The sequence below is a fragment of the Vulpes lagopus genome, chromosome 19 (assembly GCF_018345385.1).
Source record: "Vulpes lagopus strain Blue_001 chromosome 19, ASM1834538v1, whole genome shotgun sequence".
NCBI classification, from domain to species: domain Eukaryota; kingdom Metazoa; phylum Chordata; class Mammalia; order Carnivora; family Canidae; genus Vulpes; species Vulpes lagopus.
Genome location: NC_054842.1, coordinates 4,732,947 through 4,752,546, shown reverse-complemented (window position 1 = coordinate 4,752,546; position 19,600 = coordinate 4,732,947). Strand labels below are relative to the sequence as shown.

Here is a 19,600-nt window from a genome sequence, read left to right as displayed (position 1 = left end):
TCCATGTTCAGACAGAGCTAAAAATAAGGCTTCATGGTTGGACAGGGACTCTGGCTGTGTTCTGCAATCAGGTAGAACCATACAGTGTGCCCCGAAGTTGGTTGGGGCCACAGGCTGGGCTTTGTGATCATATAGACCCATATCTACACTCTGCTCTTGGGCAAGGCTGCTGTCCAGGCTCCTTGGTCGAGAGGTGCCTCTAGCTGTAGCCTACAATTAGATGGGACTAGAGATTTTGCTACATGATTGAGTTGTCACTGTGTGGGCTGCCCACCCCAGTGAGGCAAGGCTGTGTTCAGGCAAGGCCATAGGCTAGGCTCTGTTGCAAGGAAGGCTGTAGGCTGGGTTCTATGGCCAGGCAGTATGATAGGCTGTGCTCACATGTGTGGCCAGAGACTATGTTCAACAGTTAGACAGGGGTGCTTGCTTGGCTCTTCACCCAAATGGAATTATGGGATGAGCTCTATGGCTGCCCAGGTTCTCTGGCCAGCATTCCAGGTCAGTTGGTACTAAAGTCTACATTCAGTAGTTGGGTGGGGTTATGAATCTGGTTCCCTGCCCAGGTGGGTCTATGGAACAGATTCCTTAGATAGCAGGGTTCATTGACTGGGGACCCAAGTCAGGCAGAACTGCCAAACAAGTTCCCTGACCAGACAGGGCTACCAGTTCAGCTCTGCAGATGGGCAGAGCCACTGGATAGGATCTCTGCTCAGATGCCATGGCAAACAGGAATGCTGTCTGCCAAGATTTTGGCATTGTAAGCCCCAGCCTTCTCCATCTCTATCTGATCCCCAGTGGTCAAGATTACCCCTGTGATCCTGCAGACTCTCCTAGTGATCCCCATGAGGCAAGACCCGAGTGGATTTTCCCAGGAGCTTCTCACAATGCTGGGGTTGCTGGATGTCCACTTAGGTTCTCTTTTTCCCAAAAACCACAGGTCTAGAGAGGCCCTCTTGGTGTGTTGCCATGCTATCCTGAAAGATAGGCAATGTAGTCAGAGGATGAATGCCCCTCTTACCCTCTGAAGGCAGTCCTTCTCAGTCTCTGTGATCCAGGGGCTTCTGGGATTTTCACAATGACATCTTGCCTATGGATTGTTGCTAGTTAGGCTTCTCATGAAAGGGACAAAAGTCAGGAAGGACCTGTGCTGCCATCTTGATGGAGTCACTTTTCTACAGGAAATAAAGTCTTCCACCATGATATTGCAAATCATCCTTCCCTGATTTGTAACTGTGCCTGGAGATGAGGCTGTTTAAACAGTCCAATGCATTTCTTCAACAACTGAATAATGGGCCATGTTGGTTCATCAATATTCTATAACTCACCATTGTTAGCTGGTTATTTTCCTCATCATCCTTAAGAGAAATATCAAGATATTGAGTCCCAGATTATTCTTCTGTGGTTTGATAAATTTTTTAAGGAATTAGAATCAAACATATTCTCTACTTAATGTGTTATAATATATAATACATACACAGACATATGTATACACATACATAAAATCATGTGGAAATACTTTATGTGACCTCATTTTAATCATTCAAGACTATTAAACATCATGCTAGAAATAGGAGATACCCACATTGGAATCTTGGTGGTGAGACTGACATTAATTGAATAAAAATGAATCTTGGTTTTACTAAATTAAAAAAAATCCTTTATAAAGAATCATAGTTAGGATACACTTAACCATGAACACAACTACTCACCACTATAGATAGGGTTCCGAAATGATCAGAATTTTGATAGAAAAATCCACAGGAAAAAAAAAAAAAGAAAAATCCACAGGAAGAGATCATGCCTAGAGGTTTCTTTGGTTTTGGATGGATGCGTTTTTTTAATGGATGTTTAAAATATAGATTTTAGAAATGCTGCTGTTACTGATGATGACAAGCTCCAGTTTTCTGTGGGTGTGGTCGCTGGAAAGGTGTGTGATGATTATAGGCTACAATGGAGGAAATGACCATCAGAAGACATCCAGGAACCCAGAGGATAAGGTATCTAAAGCTTTGCACAGGTAGATGCTAATGTTAAACATATTTGGGGTTAGAAGAACTGGTTCTTAGCCCCAGACTGGCCCTTTGGCTGCATAACCCTTTTTCTCAGCTGTAAAACAGCAACAATAATGGTGAGGATGGTGATACTGGTGGTGAGGCAAGGATGATGACTGACTTACCTACTCACAGACCCAGGATTTAATAAAGATCATTTATGTGAGGGCATTTTAAAACTATAAAGCTCAAGACAAATGTAAGATAATTTAAGAAGAAGTTACCTCTTGGTCACTGCATTGGCCAGGATTCAACCAGAGAAACAGAACCAGTAGAAAATGTATACTAAGTGATTTAATGCTCATAAAATTGTTGGGAACAGCCAGGAATGTCTAAAATTCACAGATAAGGTCATAGGAGAGGGAGGCTACATCCTCAAACATGAGCTGAAGCAGTCTGCAGGCAGAATTTCTTCTTCTGGGAAGACTTTTTTTTTTTTTTAAGATGTTATTTATTTATTCATGAGAGAGAGAGAGGCAGAGACATAGGCAGAGGGAGAAGCAGGCTCCCTGTGGGGAACCTGACATGGGACTCAATCCCAGGACCCCAGGATCATGACCTGAGCCCAAGGCAGATGCTCAACCACTGAGCCACTCAGGTGCCCCTGGAAAGACTGTTCTAAAGGCTTTCAACTGGTAGAACCAGGTAAATCCAGGTTTAAATAAGTCAACTGATTATGGACATTAATTACATCTACAAATGTTGTTTTATAGCAACATTATGTAACAACATCTTCATAGCAACACCTAGATTTGATTGAATAAATAAATGGGGACAGTAGTTTAGTCCAGTTGGCACATAAAACTAACCATCACAGTCACATACAATTATGTGATCAGGAGCCAGTTACTTAGCTTCTTTAAATCTGGGTTTCCACGTCTCTGAAATGGGATGGCTATCTAACGTCACAGGACAGTCATGAGGATCCAGTGAAGTACTATTTGTTTAAATAAATGTTAACCTTAAAGAGATGCCAGCACAAGGAAACAGAATCTAGCTAGCTAACCCTGGCACCATTTCTTAGTTAACAAGGAACAAAATTGCCCCCTACCCTTTATCTCACTAATAATATATATAAATTTGTCAACTCACCTCTGAGACTGACTGTGTTGTAATTAGTGTGATTCACACCACAGTTATTTAAAAATCCTTATTTAAACATTGTTTCAAAATGTTTCACTACCTCCAATCTGTCATCCAAGTGGACAACTTCCCAGGATCTTGGGCAAGGCTCAGTTCCCCAGCTTTGCCCTTTAGGGTTCTGAGCAGAACATTTGTGTTGAGTCTAGGGATTTCCTGAACCAATTCAGCTTCTAAACAATGATATTTAAAGCAAACTCACCTTGAGTAGATGGCTGAACCATCTCCATCATGAAAGAGAAAAATCCCCAACGCATATCATAAACTTCACATAAACCAAGCAATTTTTAAAGATTCAGATCATAGGTGAATAATCTCCAAAATAAAGATTTCCTCTGCACATGTAATTATGATGCTTTGGAGCTTTTTCAAAATTGAGTCTTAAAAGGATGCTCAAGAAAAATAATTACAAATTCACCACAGCGGATTGAGAGAAATTCAGGGATTTAGTCTGAGAAAATACTTTTGGTGCTTGCAGAGGATGGCATTTAGGAGGATATTGGGTTCTGCCCTGGTTAGAGCCAGGCACTAATAGCAACTTATAGGCAGAACCAAAATAATGCTACAGCTGATGGTAGAGACAGGCTTTGAGAATTCTCAAGAATCCCAGCCTCCCCAAATAGAACTTCATTAACCTGCCCTATTTCCACTGGGTCAAATCACGTCACATATTTTCTACTCATCAATTCCCAGCCAGCCAACTGAATATCATGAAATGTTTAAATATCTCCCTTGCCAGTGTCCTATAATTTAAGTCCATCTTTTCCTCTCTCTTATTTCCCTATATACCTTGTCCCCAGTCAAAAAAGCAACCGGTTGTAATTACTTAATCAACTATAGTCTTTGAATGCCTACTATGTGCCAGGTACTTTTATAATAGGCTGTGATTACAGTAAAATATAAAATAGGATCTCATGATCTAGGAGAGTTAGTGCAGGAGTTAATTAAACAAATCATAGTAAAATATGAGATGTGCAATAAGAAAAATAAGTGAAAATGCTATAGGAGTCCAGAGGGAAAATGACCAAATATAGCTGAGCAGGGGGTGAAGATGATGCTCAAATTGCTCCTTGAAGATGAGGAGGCACCTTCCACACATACCTGATAGTCAGTGGGTATTTACTACATATCCTAAACTAGGGAAGTGCTTCATGTATGCTGGGGAAAGAACCATAGTTACCCTCACTTAGAGACTTAGAGAGAGGCATAGCTTGTTTCTAGGTCACATCTAGTAAAGGAGTGACACCGATATAGTCACTAAAGAACTAAAGACTTCAGGAACTAAGATATTTTCCAGGCCAAACAGCAAAAAGAAGCACAGCACAAAAGAGTGTGGTCAACTGGGAAGCAGTGCTGAACCTCTTATGTGTCCTGTTCCCTTGAAAACAAGAAGTAAAAACTCAACAAATCTTTCAGCTCTTTCAGAACCATGTAGTCGGTCCAAGTCCCTGCTCCGCTGTGTCAGATATACTTGGACCCAAGCTCGAGCTTGTCAATAAACCCTCATGTGAAAAAAAAAAAAAACCCTCATGTGTTTGCATCGGTGTCAGCTCCTTGGTGGTTTCTCGGATTCGCGATCTTGGGCACAACAAGGAGCAGCGAAAGGGCCTGTGGTTCCGAATAAAGAAGATCCTTCTCTGTGTTCTGGGGTTGTATGTTGCCATTCCATTTCTCATCAAACTGTGTCCTGGGATACAGGCCAAACTGATTTTCTTGAATTTTGTGAGGGTTCCCTGTTTCATTGACTTGAAAAAACCGCAGGATCAAGGTTTGAATCACACGTGTAATTACTACCTCCAGCCAGAGGAAGATGTGACCATTGGAGTCTGGCACACTGTCCCTGCTGTCTGGTGGAAGGACGCCCAAGGAAAGGACCAGATGTGGTATGAGGATGCCTTGGCTTCCAGCCACCCTATCATCCTGTACCTCCATGGGAATGAAGGCACCAGAGGAGGCGACCATCCTGTGGAGCTTTATAAGGTGCTGAGTCTCCTTGGTTTTACCACGTGGTCACCTTTGACTACAGAGTTTGGGGTGACTCAGTAGGAACCCCATTAGAGCGAGGCATGACCTATGATGCACTCCACGTTTTTGACTGGATCAAAGCCCGGAGTGGAGACAACCCTGTGTATATTTGGGGTCATTCCCTAGCACTGGGGTGGCGACAGATCTGGTGCGGCGCCTCTGTGAGCGAGAGACACCTCCAGATGCCCTTACATTGGAATCTCCGTTCACTAATATCCGTGAGGAAGCTAAGAGTCATCCATTCTCAGTGATATATCGATACCTCCCTGGGTTTGACTGGTTCTTCCTCGACCCCGTTACAAGCAGCAGAATTAAATTTGCAGATGATGAAAGCGTGAAGCACATCTCCTGCTCCCTGCTTATCCTGCCTCGGAGGCTGAGCCGGTCGTGCCCTTCCAGCTTGGCAGAAAGCTCTACAGCATCGCTGCTCCATCTCGAAGCTTCCGAGGCTTCAAAGTTCAGTTTATCCCCTTTCACTCAGACCTTGGCTACAGGCACAAGTACATCTACAAGAGCCCTGAGCCTCCACGGATACTGAGGGGGTTCCTGGGGAGTCAGACCCGGGCGCCAGCACTGAGTCCTGCTGCCTGAAGGAGCATGAAGACCTCTGCCCTCCCCGTCTGCTGTGGCCGCTCGGCGTCCTTGATGCTCCTGGACAGAGGACCCGGATGCCAGCTGGGGCGGGCGGAGGAGGCCCAGCTGACCCAGGGCGCCCACCCTGGGCAGCTGGGAGCGTGGCTGTCCGTGGAAGGCACAGGTTGTTGGCGTGTGATCCCATCCCTCTTATTGCCCCTGAACCTGAGCTCTTGTCGGGGGACAGTGACCATGCAGGCCAGCCCCCTGCTGCTGGCCCCCACACCTGCTGAGCTGGGCCCAGGGGTCCTGGGGCGGGGGTGTGGGGTCTGGGGACCATGCTGCGTGAGATGGCGGCGGTCCCAGCTCTCCCCCCAGCACCCTTTGTTCCCCGGGGCCTCACAGTGGGGGATGGGTCCACGACCTGCACTTCCTCTGCTTTCTCCCCACCTGTCCACCTAACCTGGCCTTGGACTGAGCATTTATTTAAGAATAAAATCGTGGTGGTGGTCAAAAAAAAAAAAAAAAGAACCATGTAGTCTGTTTGTGATTCAACGGGGCTAAAACATTCCATTCCCATGGTTTTTCTCAGATCTTCCTACAGCCTGGTCATCCCAGAGTAGACATATCCATATGATTTCATGCCAGTCAGCCTATAGGAAACAATCCTTAAGAAGAGAGACAGTGTTTTATGGATCTTTTGTGTCCTCTGAGCACCAAACCCACAGATAGAAACACAACACACTCAATGCATGCTATTTAATTGATGAATTTTTAAAATTATTTATTATTAAGATACAGCATATTATTAGTTTCAGAGGTAGAATTTAGTGATTCATTGGTTGCCTAAAAGTTGCTTTAAGTCACACAGTTGAAACAAGACTCTTTGACTCTAAATCAGTGGTGTCTAGCTTTTCATAGGCATTGAAATGCTCTGGGGAGTTCTACAAAATAGTTACACCTGGGTCCTGCCCCCAGAAATGACTAAGAGGGCCGAGGTGCAGCCCAGGAGAATTGTTGTTGTTGTTTGTTTGTTGAGGGTTTTTCTGTATATTTTTTTATTGGAGTTCGATTTGCCAACATATAGTATAACACCCTGTGCTTATCCCATCAAGTGCCCCTCTCAGTGCCCGGTTACCCAGTCACCCCATCCCCCTGCCCACCTCCCCTTCCACTACCCCTTGTTCGTTTCCTGGAGTTAGGAGTCTCTCATGTTTTGTCACCCTCTCTGATTTTTCCCACTCATATTCTCTTCTTTCTCTTATAATCCCTTTAACTATTTTTTATATTCCCCATATGAGTGAAACCATATAATGTTTGTCCTTCTCCGATTGACTTACATCACTCAGCATAATACCCTCCAGTTCCATCCACATCTAAGCAAATGATATTTGTCGTTTCTAATAGCTAAGTAATATTCCATTGTATATATATACCACATAATTGATGAATTTTTTTGTCCAATGCTTTGCTATGGGAATTCAACACCATAACAGGATTCCAAGGAAAGAGTCATTTGGAAAAATTATCTAGCCAAATCAAGGTAATTAAACTCAATGCCTGGGATTACAATGTAGAAGAACTAGGGTTTGATTTTAGACAATTTGCTCTTTTCCAAAAAGTGTCCTAAAGGCAAAACAGAAATCCTACTTCCCTAGTTAGTAGGATTTAAATCCAATTACTAATTAAGTTGATTTTCTTTATTCTTACCTCCATTTGCTCATTGATTCCTAGCACTGAGTCATGATTAGGGACAAGCATAATCCATTAAGCTGATGCAAACTTACAAAAGTTAAAGAACATTTTGGAAGTACAGTATGAACAGATCTCTTTGAAGAGTGGAAGGTGGAGGAGGTAAGTAACAATATTATGTGAAGAATCTGCTGGGAAGCTCAGAACATGACAAGTGTAAAGATAGTTAAAACATGTTTTTCAACAGCACTTCACCTTGGACCTTAATAAAGGTCTGAAATATTGGAAAATCACTTTTGGTTGCAACTGACTCTAAATAAGGGTGTCATAAAAATTTCTTCCAGAAAAACTCAGGGAGCTATATGAGTTTGCTAGTGCTGCCCTAACAAAATACTGCACACTGGGTGACTTAAAAGCATTTTATTACAGTTCCAGAGACTAGAAGCCCAAGATCAACATATAGGAAAGTTTGGTTTTTCATGAGGTTGCTCTCCTGATTTGCAGGTAGCCACCTTCTCACTGTCTTCACATAGCTTTTTCCTGTATAATCATGTGTGCCTGGTGTCCCTTTATTTTCTCATAAGGACACTAGTCCCATAAAGTCATGCCCTTCTCAGGGCAGCCAGTATCTGGTGACTGAGAGAGAGAAGTATAAAAGTCCAGCCATTTCAGCCCAACACAAGATATTCATGGGTAGCACTCACTGCAGAGCACCTGCCATGTGGGCTGAAGCTTTGTCAGACCTGCAAATCAATTCCAATTCTCAGTCAGCCTGATCTTGCCCCGCCAAATGTTGATTCTTAATAAATATCTTGCTCTCCAAATTCTATCCCCACTTCTGGAGAAAGAACACAACCTACTACAAATAGTTTTCAAAGCCCTGCAAGAAAATAAGCTTAAATATATAATTTTATGTCCAGCCAAACTGCCACTCAAATATTAAGGTTGAATGTTAAATCAGGCAAGACTCATAGTACCTCCTTATGTCCCCTTTTTGGGGAAAAAAAATTACTTGAAAATATGCTTGAGAAGTTAAAAAAAGTTCAAGAAAATGGAAACCATGAAAACAGTGAGCCCAAAGCCACAGGTGCATTGAAAAAGAAAACCAGAGACACAACTGTGCCATGAAAAAATGAACAGTCCCAACTAGAATATTAAGTTAGGATATCAGGAGAAAAAATCTTCACAAAAAGATAGATTCTTATTTGATAGGTAATGTGATCACATGAGAAAATCTTTGTAAATGGTGAATGAATCATTTTTCAATAAGAAAAGTCAAAAAATTAGAAACTTTAAACACAACAACATCTATATTAATAAAATACATATATATAGCACATTTAAAATGTCATCATTTTGAGAAGCTGAAGTAAATGAAAATAAGTTCTTATTTTCACATTTTGAAAGCTTATTCAGAAAAGGGGATGGCCTGAATCTACACAACATACATTTGTATTATTTTCTACTCCCAGAAGTGCCACTCTGCTTGATCTTGGGGTGACTAATATGTAATCATAACATTGCTAATGACCCATATGGCAAAGCAAGGAGAAGCTAAGCATATTTATAAAATAGAATGAAAAAGTAATAAGCCTTGATGACGCTTAATGATGTAGTTGGGGCAGCCCAGGTGGCTCAGCGGTTTAGCGTCTATCTTTGGCCCAGGTCGTGATCCTGGAGTCCGGGGATCGAGTCCCATTTCGCACTCCCTGCATGGAGCCTGCTCCTCCCTCTGCCTGTGTCTCTGCCTCTCTCTCTCTCTCTCTCTCTCTCTCTCTCACTCAAGAATAAATAAATAAAATCTTTTTAAAAAATGATGTAGTTGGAAAATCACGAGATTGCAAGGAGAGAAAGTTAAAGGAAGTTCAGAGCTTCTCATTTCATCTTCTATCTCTCAGAACAGTGAATCCAATTTGTCTAAATTTGATGGATCGAGATGAAGCATTTGAAGTCTACTTTTAAAAATTCTTGATGTGCCAATAGAAGAACCCACTCAATAAAAAAAGAGTAGTAGGATGAGGTGGGAAGGTGGGGGGAGTGGGACAGTTTTTTTTTCTTTTTAATCACACAGAACAGAGTCTGTAACTAATGTTTAAAATTAATAATTGGAGATATAAAAGTTTCACATACTACTGAGAATTTTGAAGATAACTATTGGAAGAACCAAAAGCAAGAAGAACCTATCCATGGGAAATGAATCAGAAGAAGGCAGAGATGGGATAAGGAACAGGTAATTTTTGCCTAATGCCCTTCTGCACTGTTTGAATTTAACTCTCCACATTCATAAATACTTCACCTGGCTTCTGCTCTCCTCTGTCCCCTCTGTCAGCTCCCATTCATGACTCTCTACCTGAACTCTGATGTTTCCTTCACCTTCAGAACACAGTTTCCTCTTTATGTCTACCTGTTCCACCTGCTCTAGGACTCAAGAATAAGGTGGCTCAATCCTCCATCATCCCATCCCCTTTTCTGAACACTGGCCTACGCCTGAGAGTAAAATCTTATCTCCCCAACTGGTTTACAAGTGCTTTAGCTAACTTCCTCTGTGTACCTAGAAAGTCCAGCTTCATTATACATGCATGGGCCAATTCATACTTTTTCGAGTGCACTGAGCCAGTCACTAGCCATGTGACCATGAGCAGGCCATGTCACCTCCTGAAGTCTCACTTTTCTCCTCTATAAAATGAACACATCTAAGGTCCAAACTCTGAAAGGCAATGATCGATTTGGTGCATGTGGATAGACAAGATTCAAGACACACCCCGTTGGGGGAAAAATAGATCTTAAAGACATTTTCTTTATATACCCAATCACAAATCAGAGTAGAATTGTGGAAAAAACAAAAACACAAACTTTGGCAACTAGTTTTAGATACCTGAGTGTTCTTCTATGTCACCTGGAAAGCCCAGCAGAGTGAACTTCACCTGAAATGAGCATCTTCAAGCTATGTAGCCTCCAACGGGTCACTTCACTAGTCTGGGCCGCATTTCCCACATTCACTTTGTGGTAGGAATGAAAGAGATGCTCTTTAGAGTCTCCAACCAAGGCTGGGATTATGGAAGGCTTCCTTACTGGGCCCTGCATCCTAACAGCTCCCAAGTTCATGGTCCAGTGTTGTAGCCTGCCAGTTCAGAAAAGAAACCACACTACTCCCTCTACCCCTGGCATGTCCAGAATTCTTCCTAAATCTGACCCAAACATAAGATGCTGCCTCTAGCCTTTTCTTTCACTAATCTTCACCTCATGTCCAGATTTTCTCTTTATCTGCTTCCTTGAACTCTTCCCCAGGCCCTCCCTCCTTCCCTGGACACCATGTCCAGGACATGGGTGCTAGCTCTGTTTGCCCCATGCCTTGTTCCAGTGTCAGGGTCATTCCATAAGGTAAGGGAAACCCTGAATAGCCCAACAGTTGTATTAAATTAAATTAAAGGTGTTTTTCAAGCAATGAGAATTATAATAAAACACCCGTCCAAAGGAACCCACAAGTGATGTGCTCAATGCATAATTGGTATTATCATTAAAGGTCAAAAATCAGTCATCAATGAGGAATGAAACAATCTATGTGGAACTAAATCTCCACCAGCCAATGAGGACCAGGAAAGGTGGTTGGCATGCCATCAGGGAGCAATTGGCCTAGAGAGCTCATTGCCCTGGCAAATGAGAATTACTCTAATTATCCCATTGGCAGGTTTTAGAAATTTTTAAAATATACTCTCTACAAGTGTCATAGTGTCAAAACAATTATTTGCCTGCTTGAGCAGGTGTCAGGCATTGTAAAGTGTGTATGTCCTTGTAAAATTAAATGAGAAACTTTCAGAAATTGGTGTAAGCTGGGGTTCTAATTATAGTATATTCAGATACCTAAAGTCAGGAGGTAAAGAGAGAGGAACTCTGATTTTCCTTTTTCTATCTCTTTTCCCTGAGGCACTGAATTATAAGTACACATGCGGTAATGGTAGAATGTGCCACCTGAACTTCAGGAAGGGATTCTAAGACACCTTGCCTACCATTCTTGCCTTTGAGCCATCACTGGTCCTTAAGCATGGGTTACTTTTCTCTGCACAGTCTGAATTTCACCTACATTGTCTCCCTTGGTCCCCCACACCAGACTTGCATGTTCAGCCAGGCAGCATCTTTGCCCCATTTTACAGCTGTAAAGCTGAATGGTATTCCAAGTCTCCTAATTCCAAGACAGTCACTCTTTCTCCCATATGACTCCCTATATCCATTCCTTCCTGGTCCAGTTACTAAATCTCTTCTAAAATTACCTTGATGCTCACCCTCTTGTTGCTGTTTCATAGACTCTGAAACTCTTCAACAGATAAGTAGTTAAGAAATAAAATAGGTAGCCACCAACATGATACCCCTTGAGCTATTCACAACTAGTAGATATTGAATTAGTGGTGAGTGATCAGTTGACTGAAATAATAACACCAGGAAGGGTATTCCCCCACAAATTGAAGGAATACTTAATTCAACCAGTGTTGATTAGTAGTCTACTATAGACAAGGCATGTGTACAGTCAGGAATGTTACATGAAATGAGGCAAGATTTCTTCCTTAGGGAATCTAGCACTTGAATGCTAGACAGAAATGTTCTAACAACAAGAATCAAAGGGCAGAAGGAAATAACAGCTTGTTGTCAAGGGACTCTTCATCTTCTCCATGGTTAAGCACCTCCTATGCAATGAATGTTTTATCCCCATTTGTGACAACCCTCACAATTCTACAAGAACAGAAGTGATCCACCTGGGTCACCATAACTCTTAGAGTCATCTTTGGATTCCAAAGGGAAGCAGTGTGAATTAATTGCAGATTAATAGGTTCGGGTGGTACCCTACCAGAGCCTCTTTTCCAGGCAGTACAATTATCCCCTAGACACTGCGAGTATTGACTGTCATGAGCTCCAACTGGCCCCTTGCTTCAGAAAATTGCCCTTGGCTGATGAGAGCCTCCTGGCCTGAGAAGTCACGGCCTCACCCCCAGAGATGGCCCACAGCAGATAACTGATAAGGGCTCAGTTTCTTGGCCTCAAGGTGGGGACCACTCTATGGTGTGGTTTATGCTCCAGAACCCCCTGTGGATCAAACTCAAGCTGAGTTTCCTGCGATCACAACCTTATTTGCCCTTTTCTTTTCTTTTCCTGCCTGCCCCCCTGCCTCCTCTAGGCTTCTCCCATCAGCACCCTTCCATAGATCCCAGGAGTCCAAATCATGGTCTTAGGCTCTGGCTTCTGATATCTAAGACAGTTACCTGTTCTTTGGACCCCCATTTCCTCAACTGTAAAACCCTGGGAATAGGTCACAAGTAGTTGTGAGAGCTAGTAAGATGATGTAATTCAAGTTCCTTATAAATTCCTAGGCTCAATAAATCATAGCAAGGATTTGTCCTTTTTAGTTACACGTAAGAGAACTTCTGGTCTCTGTGATATAGAATAGAGACCTCAGGCAGCCTCAGCTGGCCATAGTGACCAAAGCACCAGAAGTAGCCAGAAGCTTGTAAATAAACAAGGAGGCAGTCCACCCTCAGGGTTATGGAGGGCCAGTCAGGACTTTTGCCAACAAAGTGCATTTTGTACCCAATTTACCACAAGTGGGGACAGGAGCTGGTCAAGAACCTGGTGGAGGGGAACAGGTGGCAGGGGCAGCGGGGTGCCATTGCAGGAGTTTCAATTCAGTACATTTGTAGGTTAGCTTTGCTGTTCACCTTTTAAGCAGAAGGGCAAATAGATTGCCCACCAGATAAAACAGCTTTCTCTGAAATATTGCTTCCTGACTCCACCGTTTCATCTCCATTGGCTGCGTATTCCCTCCCCCTGTCCTTTCAGGCTGGCTTTCCACCATCGCTGCAGGGTAAGCCTGAGCTGATGAGGGCACCTGGCTTTTGTGGCAGCTCTTCAAAGCTAGAGGTCAGGTGTGTTTCTAGGATTTAATTAAGCTGGAAATGAAATCCAGCCCTGGAGTGGCTCATCATCTTTATTATCACTTTTCTTACTGCTTGTCAGGCCACAGTGGCTCTGGGTCTTGAAAAGGAAGAAGTGGGATGCTGCCCAGGCAGAGCTCAGTTAATCTATTTCACACAGCATTTCAGGTACCTTCCTCCATTTTAACAGGATGGGGGGAAAAAAGCGTGCCCAGAACCTTCTGGGGAAAAGAATTACCCTAAAATGAACAAAAGAAAAATGCATTTTGAAATAACACATTATTTCAAACATATTTCTCATTATAGTGTAATATAGCACGTCCCCACTACGAAAATGTATGAGATATAAAAACATAAAGATTTTAAAAATAACCTGTAATCTCACCAGCTAGTTAGAAACAACCACTGTTAATATTATGGTCTCCTTTCTGCCAAGCACTGGTGTGTGTTCCAGGGCTTAACATATAGAAAGAAGGAGTCCTCTTTAAGATGGGAAGAATCTGATCCTATAGTAGTTGTGATTGACTACATAATCTTTTTTTTAATTATTTATGTATATATTCACTAACATTATATCATATAGAACACTAGTTCACTGAGACCAAGAAGAGGTTTTTTTCCCCCCTTTTCAAGCATACTAGAGCTAGGAAAAAGTCAGGACTTAAAAGAATTTCCATGCTCAGTAATGCTACAGACCATCACATTGCAGTCATGTTTTCTGTGCCTAATAAAATATTCTATAGTCACTCAGATTAATCAAATGAGATGAAGGGATTTATACACTGCTGTGCACTGAGAAAGGGGCTTAACAGTCTCCCAAAATAATATCATTTGACATCCAGAGCTATTAGACTGCATCAGCAGAGGGTATTCATTCTGTAGCCTGATTTGTGTTCGGCGGGTGGCAGTCCCCTTCACATCCCCTTAGTGTGGTGAAGGTTGGCAGCTACAGGGCGCTGACCTTTCTCACTCTGGAGATGTGATTGCTTTCACACTGATCACATAGAAACACTTAGCAAATCTCATACTGTTAATTCCATCGCACACTAGCAATGCTGGCATTTTATGACTGTCATGTAGCATTAGCCAGCTGAAAACTCACTAAGATGGGGAAGCCATGCTGAATTAATAACTTCTAAGGTAGTAATTTATCAGTTTTCATGCAACTAATAAGCACCACTTTGTCCAAAGACAAAAGTCACTAAATCATGGACTACTGAGCAAAGAAGGAAACTTCAAGAACTTCTCATCCAGCACCCTCACTTTGCAAATAAAGGAAACTGAAGACCAAAGAGGAAGAGGGATTTTTTTTTTCAAAGTCACAGGGCTAGGATTGGAGTAGTGGCTTTCAACCTGCATGTCAGCAGTATCAGATCTTAAATGGAATCCTGCATGTACAACTACAATATGCATGAAACATCTAAGAAAGTAGCACCATGAATGAAACAAGGCCAGCATCCAAAGGTCTATCCTTCCTTGTCCATCTCAGCTATGAGATATCTCAGAGACCCCTGAATCTCTATGAAGCACAAATCGAAACCACTTTCCCTTAGAATACTGGCTCCAGGAACATTTCTTACACCTCCAAATATTCTTTATGTAAGCAAATAATCTGTGTTAGACTGATAAATGATTTAAATTAGAAAAGTGTGATCTCACAGTCTTCTCATTTGCAAAAGGAAAACATTAATGGTCTCCAAAACAGCAAGTGAATATCCATTAGAAGTTGAACAATGAAAATGAGTGGACATTGTAATAGCCTCTCCCAACATCAATGCTAAGCCATGATCCACTGTAGAGGCTATGTGGTTTTGGTGGGACTGGCTCCAGCCCCAGGCTCAGCTCCAGCCCCAGGAATGGTTCAGGATTGGCCTTAAACCAATTAGCTATGGGTTTCCACTGAACTGGCAAATGTCAATAGTTGACTCAGATCCACTGAGTAAGAACAAACATTGACTTTGGTTTGGGGGCAAAACAAAGTTTAGAAATTGAAGAATACAAAAGGATGTCAAGATGGTAAAAACAAAGTGGTAGTTGCCAGAGGAAAAGGGGCTAGAGGAATGGGTCAAACAGGTAAAGGAGATTAAGTACCAACTTCTAGTTATAAAATAAATAAGTCACAGAGATGAAAAGAACAGCATAAGACATTGTATGGTGACAGATGGTAACTATCCTTATCGTGGTGAGCATTACATAATGTATAGAATTGTTGAATCACTGTGTTGATCATCTGAAATTAATATAACATTGTATGTCAACTACACTCAATAATTTAAGATTTTTAAAAACAATACAACAGAGGTCCACGATATTCTCTAAAGAAGTTATAAGCTTCCAGGCTACAAAGATTCTAAACAATAGATCCAGAGTTACAGACCAAAATTTGAGGGTAAGGTCACATCAGACTTCTAGATAGCCAACTGCCCCCCCCCCTCTATAAGTAAGGCTGGAACTGTTGTGCAGTTCAGCTAGTCTGAGGAAGGCTTGGGTCTTCCTCATTTGGGTCAGCTACACACCATCACTTTTGAGATTATGTAATATATGATATAGCTAAGGAGTATGACCAAATGCAATACATGTGGGCATAAATACAGCCCTATTTATTATGCTCAGTCTTCCCAAGCTAACAAAATCTGGTCTAGTGAATATCTGAACCAAGGACTGGCAAATCAAAATGGGGCTTAGTTACCCTATCCTTAGGAGTCAGGCCTAGATGCCATTAAACCATCTATGAAGTCTTTCTTGCAGTTTAATTTATCGCCAGAGTGATTGGTTCAAGAATAGATAAGTGCCCTAATTGGTCCAATTAGACATCTTCAACCAGAATAAGACTGAACTGTGTACGGGACTCTGATTTGAACTGTGTATGGGACTCTGATTACTTTTGAATGGGGTAACATTGGTTATTCCAGTGTGATCAATTCTGATTGACAGTTAGAAATGGAAAAATGTGGTGAGCACAGCATAATATATAGAGTTGTTGATTCACTATGTTGTATACCTTCTGTAACTAATATAACATTGTATATCAACTATGTATAGTCATATATATATATATTCCTTAAGTATTAAAAAAAGAATGGGAGAATAAATTTAAAGCTAATTAATTGTGTTTTAATGGCAGGAAATCTAATATAGAGAGATTCTATAAAAAAAGAAGGAGAAGGAGAAAGAGAGGGAGGGAGGAAGAGGGGAGAAGGAAAGAAAGGAAGGCAGGAAAGAAGGAAAAGGAGGAAAGAGAAAGAAAGAAGAAGAAAGAAAGAAAGAAAAAAGAAAGAAAGAGAAAGAAAGAAAGAAAGAAAGAAAGAAAGAAAGAAAGAAAGAAAGAAAGAAAGAAAGAAAGAAAGAAAAGAAAGAAAGAAAGAAAGAAAGAAAGAAAGAAAGAAAGAAAGAAAGAAAGAAAGAAAGACTGACTGTCGGACGGAGGAAGCAAGGAAAGAAGGAAGAAAATAATTAAATGGGGCAGGGGTAGATCAACCAATAATTCTATCACATTTACCCTTGTTAAGGTGTCCTAAACTTCGTTCTTCTGAACCACTTCACTCCCACCTCTGCTGACTTGCAAGAAAACCTACCTTGAAAATATCCAGAAACAAGACACTAATAAAGATGAATAAATAGCTTCATTTTCCCCTCTACTTCAAACACAGGAACAACATCATTTGAAATACATATATTGAGCTCTCAGAAGAGGTGCTGCATTAGTTTCCTAGAGCTTCCATAATAAATTACAACAAACTGGGTGGCTTAAAACAACAGAAGTTTATTCTCATGCTTCAGGTGGCCCAAAGTCTGAAACCAAGGTGTCAGTGGGACTCACTTTCACCGAAACCTCCTGTGGGGAATCCTCTCTGTCTCTTCCAGCTTCTGGTGGCTCCTCGAGTTCCTCGGCCTCTGTCTCTGTCCTCATGTGGCCTTCTCCACATATCTCTGTGTGTCAAACCTCTCTGTCTTTTCTCCTGTAGGAATACTTGTAAGGATGTAATCATTCTAAATTCAGGATGATTCCATCTAGGAGTCCTTAGCTCAATTTCATCTTCAAAGACCCTATTTCCAAAAAAGGTCACATTCATAATTGCTGGGAATTAGATCTTGAATATATCTTTTAAAGGAACACTATTCAAGGTACCAAGATGGTGAATGTATGCTCTTGATGTTTTGACAACCATTATTTCTGACTATATGAGGAAGTCACTACCCAAACTAACACCAGCCCCTCAAAAGCAGTATAACTGAAACTAAACTCAGTTTTACTCCTCCGCAATATGATTTGATCCCTGAATTTTGCACTATTAATGCCCCACATTGAATCAGTTTCTATGCTCTATTTTACACATGAAATTTCTCTTGCAATCATTTCCTTCTCCACCCTACAACCACTGTTTCAGATGTTGGAATTCCTCCCCCTGCACCAGTCTTAGTGTTGGCCTCTTTGACTTTGGCTTCACCTCCCAATACCCCTAACCCAACTCCCCACAACTAAAAGATGATTTCCTAAAATAGCAATCTCTTCAAAACCCAACAATAACTTTCTCCATTTATCTCTTGTTAAACCTCACAGTTACTTCAAGGATTATCTAAACTGCTCAGATGCCACTCACTCCAAGAAACATTCTGTAATCTCCCCCATTGTAAAAGTCTTCTCTTCTCTGAATTCCCATAGCCATTCCTCTTCACTTCATCTTATTTTAGTAATTGGTAGTTTGGGGCAGCAATCTACAGCTACTTCCATCAGGGACTCATCTTTGCATCCCTAGCAATGGTCACATTTTGAGTCATTTATTGACTTCTTCTGGGATTTATCTTCATCCTCACTGCTCTAAGAACTAATGCTCATTCTTAGTTTGGGCCCTGATGTGAGTCTACCTCCTCGGCCCCACCATACTTGATTAGACATGAACAAAGTTTGGGACAATCAGACGTTCTTCCTTGGACTAAAAATTGAGACTGAGAAATTACAATTCCTTTGGGAATTACTTATTTCAACAGAAGAGGAATTTATTTTCATTCACATTGACACTTGTATGGTCAGTAGACCTGTCTGTCTCTGGTTCACCACAAAATGAGTACAGAAATTGAGAGTATACATTTAAAAACTTCTGTTGGAATTTGACAGAGTAATTTTATATCTGTTGACCTTAATAATTTAAAATGTAAGTTATATTTTGTATTTATTTTTAACTTCTAATAACATTTTGAAGTAAATTGACTCATAAAAAGTTACCAAAATGTACAGCATTTCCATGTACCCTTTGCTCCACTTCCCCCAATGATAATATCTTATTTAACCATAGCACATTGGTCCAAACCAGGAAATCGAGTACCATTTCATTTGTATTATATTCTGCAAAAGTATCCATGTATGACACATTTGAATATTTTTTTAAAAACTAGTTTTCCATTGCAGATCATTTGGAGAGAGCTAGTTTACATAATCTCATTACAAAAATAATTAAAGGTAGCAACAGAAAATGATAAAAGAGTAGAAATGCCACAGGCTTGGGACCAGTCAACTTGATGAAGCTCCTACCTACCCCAGTGTAGCTGTGGAAAAATTCTATAACCAGAAATGGGGTTAATAGTTACTAACTGGAATATAGCGATAAGAGTTATTCTGTGTCACAGAACTACAAGGATCAGAGGCATTTTGAAAATATTTTCAAATGCAAGCTAATGTTTTTTCTTATTTTACAAGCTCTAAATAATTTTCAAGCCCCTTCTACATGCATTATAAACCTCTTTCATTTTTACAAGGGTGGTTTTCTCAGAATGTGGAGAGGTCTGCATGGTGTCAAACAGCCAGGATGAGAGTCAAGGTAGGAACTCAGGGTCTCTTTCCCAGAACAAGCTGCTTTTCACTCCCCACCTGATGCTATCTCAAATCTTCAGTAATCCAATAACCCAAGGGAAGAAAAAAATCATTTGTGTAAGTTTTACAGGTTACATTGCTAACTTAAAGAACTAGTTAAAAAAAAATACTTGGTGTTTTATGATAGTTGGCCTTTGTCACTTATGCTTCCTTTTCATTTACATGTAATTCTGTGCTTTCTTCCCCTTTCCCAAAAGTGGCATCATAGAGGTTGCTAAGCAATTGTCCCTGACAAGGTCTCAGCACCTGTCAATAAAATGGAATATTCTCCCATTCTCTCCTCCATTTTAGTGCTGAGGAGGGTGTCAATCAAAGAACATCAGTAAATG

The 19,600-nt window shown here is 41.2% G+C and overlaps 1 pseudogene; it reads left to right on the top strand.

Moving 5' to 3' along the window:
• Nucleotides 1-6,303, top strand: part of LOC121479041 — a 79,291-nt pseudogene extending 72,988 nt beyond the window's left edge.
• Nucleotides 6,304-19,600: the final 13,297 nt, after the last annotated feature.